Source organism: Arachis stenosperma, chromosome 5 (assembly GCF_014773155.1).
Source record: "Arachis stenosperma cultivar V10309 chromosome 5, arast.V10309.gnm1.PFL2, whole genome shotgun sequence".
In the NCBI taxonomy this organism is placed as follows: Eukaryota; Viridiplantae; Streptophyta; class Magnoliopsida; order Fabales; family Fabaceae; genus Arachis; species Arachis stenosperma.
In genome coordinates, this window is record NC_080381.1 from 40,233,841 (window position 1) to 40,237,912 (window position 4,072).

General features: G+C 41.9%; 1 non-coding gene across 1 annotated transcript; it reads right to left on the reverse strand.

Moving 5' to 3' along the window:
• Positions 1 to 3,017: 3,017 nt before the first annotated feature.
• LOC130983628 (small nucleolar RNA R71) lies at positions 3,018 to 3,125 on the reverse strand. The gene has a single exon (XR_009087610.1). It is a non-coding gene; the product is annotated as a small nucleolar RNA R71 (small nucleolar RNA).
• Positions 3,126 to 4,072: the final 947 nt, after the last annotated feature.

Genomic DNA, 4,072 nt, shown 5'->3' on the forward strand with positions numbered 1-4,072 from the left:
CTGCAGAAACGAAACAAAGAGGTTATCAAACAGAAAGATCAAAACAAAGTCAAAATATGAAAATGAAATCTCAAAAAGAGGTCGGGAACTACCTAACTCGGAACGGAGAAGGCTTGGATCTCCCAACATTTTCTTCGTATCCAAGTGAGGTGCCCGACCCCATAGACTGCTCAACACACCAACGAAAGCCTGTTCCACCTCATCTAGACTCTCGAAGGTGTACTTAACCGACACCACACTCTCTTGCCAACAAAGAGGAAACGAAGGCTCCCCACTCTCATCTAAGAAAAAAGGTCGGACATCTCCAACAGCCCGGACTTTGAAGTAATAGTTTTTGAAATCGTGAAACGACTCATCATACAAAGTGCAAAATTTCCTACCCTGGTTAGCCCTAAACGAAACCCAGGACACCTTCCCAGCACCCGACCCCGGCTTCGTCAGTACAACAGATAAGAAAAAAGAGAAACAGAAGGGGAGACGCCTAAAATCTGACACAAAAGTTGGAAAAGCTTTAAAAACGCCCAAGAGTTCGGATGGAGTTGTGTAGGGGCAAGGTTACAAGACCAAAGGACCTCGGATTCCAGGTCGGTGAAAGGAAGACGGACACCTAGCTTGGAGAAGAAACAATCATAAGCATAGAAGAAAAGTTTCTCGGAACTCTCTAACGGCGGAAAACATACCCTCTCCTCGGACTCCGGGGCTGCTAACTCGTAATCCCGCTCAGACTCCCTGTTCTCACAAATACTACACTCCCTACGGAACCTAATCAGATACTCAGAATCTACAACAGACGGGACCCTTAAAGGAGCAGGATCTACCCAACCTAGACCACTCGGAATCTTGGTCGACATTGCTTGAAACACCTTTCGAGACATAAAAAAATCTTGCCTACAAAGAAAGAATACAACAGCAAGACAAAAATCACACAAAGGCAGAAAAACCAAATTCAACAAAAACAAAAGAAAGCAAAGTTCTTTTACAAACAAGAAGGCAGCAACTCGAATAACAAAAATGGATCGGAGAAAAGAGTCCCCCACACACGCATACAAAGCAATAGCGGCGCCTCTTTTCGGGGCAACCCGGGCATAGAAGATATCAGAAAAAAGAAGCGTACAAAGAATAAAAGCAAAAAAAGCAAACCTGGAAAGAAGAAAGCGACGAGCTCCGACGAAAGGAAAAACGGCGGCGCAGAAAAGAACTCTGAAAAAACGCACAAAAAATGGAAGACGAAGAACAGAGAGAAAGAAGAGAAGATGCTCGAAAAGAAGTGATGAATAAACAAAGAAAAATGAAGAAAGGGGCAAATAAATAAAGCCTCCACAGAGCGCCGCACGGAAATCGAGGAAGAAACGTAACAAGCAATAAATGCTGAAACGACCGTTTTCAATTTTGAAAAACTACTATGCCCGAGCTCGACCTTCCGAAAAAAGACGAACTCGGGCAGGGGCACTGTTCATACCCTGACCGAGCTCTCCAAACTCGGTAAAGCTGATAGAAGGCCCGACCTCGACCCAAGGCCCACGTTCGAGGTCGGACCTCGGACAAACAGGCCAAAGAAAGGCCCGTCAGAAGGAACTAAGCCCAAAACCTAAAGGCCGAAAGGGCCTGGGAAAGGCGGTTCCGCAAAGATAGAGATAAATCTCCCAAAAGATAAGATAAGATAAGAATATCTTATCCAGGGATGATCGCAGCCAACTACTATAAATACACTGGAGCACCCAGGTATAACTCATACTCTAATTCTACTTGATATCTGCTTGGACCCATGCTAACTTAAGCATCGGAGTGTCATTGCAGGTACAACCCCCCGCCGTTCAGCACAACCAGCTCGGGTCACAGACCCCCCACCTCGGGCCTTGCCAGAAGACCGAGCTACACGTTTCAGGTAACCCTCGGAACACTTACTAACAATTAATGATTTGATTGAACATTTTTTGCCTTTTCTGTTAAGAAAGGTTTTATGTTTGAATCATATCTTTTCTTGTTAGGCAAGTCATTAATTTTTTTTTAAATCATATCTTTTCAAATTGTTTTCAAAACATATCTTTTAAAATTGTTTTCAAATCATATCTTCTCAATCACATTTTTTTTAAAACCAATCATATCTTCTCAACCACATCTTTTTCAAAATAAGTTTTCAATCAAATCTTTTTAATTTCTAATTTCAAAATTTTTTTTTTCAAAAAACACTTGATTTCTTTTCCACTTTCAATTTTCGAAAATTATCAATCAATTTTTCAAAATGTTTTTAAAATCTTTTTAATTGAATTTTCGAAAATTCTCTTCCCTCCTTCCCACATCCTTCTATTTATGGAGTACTACTCCTTCTTAATGCACAATTCGAACCTTATCTAATTAAAGTTCGAATTCTTCTTCTCCTTCTTCTTTCTATTTCTCTTTTCCTCTGACACCTCAAGGAATCTCTATACTGTGACATAGAGGATTCCACATTTTCTTGTTCTCTTCTCTTTCATATGAGCAGGAGCAGAGACAAAGGCATTCTTGTTGAAGCTGACCCTGAACCCGAGAGAACCTTGAAGAGAAAGCTAAGAGAAGCCAAGGCACAACTCTCTTTAGAGGACCTGACCGAATTCTTCAAAGAAGAAGAAGACATGGCAGCCGAAAACAACAACAATGCCAACTATGCAAGGAAGGTGCTGGGTGACTTTACTGCACCTACTCCTGATTTCTATGGGAGAAGCATCTCTATCCCTGCCATTGGAGCAAACAACTTTGAGCTTAAGCCTCAATTAGTTTCTCTAATGCAACAGAATTGCAAGTTCCATGGACTTCCAATGGAAGATCCTCATCAGTTCTTAGCTGAATTCTTGCAAATCTGTGACACAGTCAAGACTAATGGGGTTAACCCTGAGGTCTACAGACTGATGCTATTCCCTTTTGCTGTAAGAGACAGAGCTAGAATATGGTTGGATTCTCAACCTAAAGAAAGCCTGGACTCTTGGGAAAAGCTAGTCAATGCCTTCTTGGCAAAGTTCTTTCCACCACAAAGATGGAGTAAGCTTAGAGTGGAAGTCCAAACCTTCAGACAGAAGGATGGAGAATCCCTCTATGAAGCTTGGGAAAGATACAAACAATTAATCAGAAAATGTCCCTCAGACATGCTTTCTGAATGGAGCATCATAGGTATTTTCTATGATGGTCTCTCTGAACTATCCAAGATGTCCTTGGATAGCTCTGCTGGAGGATCTCTTCATCTGAAGAAGACGCCTGCAGAAGCTCAAGAGCTGATTGAAATGGTTGCAAATAACCAATTCATGTACACTTCTGAAAGGAATCCTGTGAACAATGGGACTAGTCAGAAGAAAGGAGTTCTTGAGATTGACACTCTGAATGCCATACTGGCTCAGAACAAGATATTGACTCGACAAGTCAATTTGATTTCTCAAAGTCTGTCTGGAATGCAAAATGCACCAAGCAGTACTAAGGAAGCTTCATCTGAGGAAGAAGCTTATGATCCTGAGAACCCTTCAATAGAAGAGGTGAATTACCTAGGAGAACCCTATGGAAACACCTATAATTCTTCATGGAGAAATCACCCAAATTTCTCATGGAAGAATCAAGAGAGACCTCAACAAGGTTTCAACAACAACAATGGTGGAAGAAACAGGTTTAGCAATGGCAAGCCTTTTCCATCATCTTCTCAGCAACAGATAGAGAGTTCTAAGCAGAGTACTTCTGACTTAGCAACAATGGTCTCTGATCTAATAAAGACCACTCAAAGTTTCATGACTGAAACAAGGTCCTCCATTAGGAACTTGGAAGGACAAGTGGGTCAGCTGAGTAAGAAAGTTACTGAACTCCCTCCTAGTACTCTCCCAAGTAATACAGAAGAAAATCCAAAAGGAGAGTGTAAGGCCATCAACATGGCCGAATTCTGGAAGGAAGAAGAGGCAGAGGATGCCACTGAGAAAGACCTCACTGGACGTCCACTGGCCTCTAATGAGTTCCCCAATGAGGAACCATGGGAATCTGAGGCTCAAGAAGAGACCATAGAGATTCCATTGGACTTACTTCTGCCATTCATGAGCTCTGATGAGTATTCTTCCTCTGA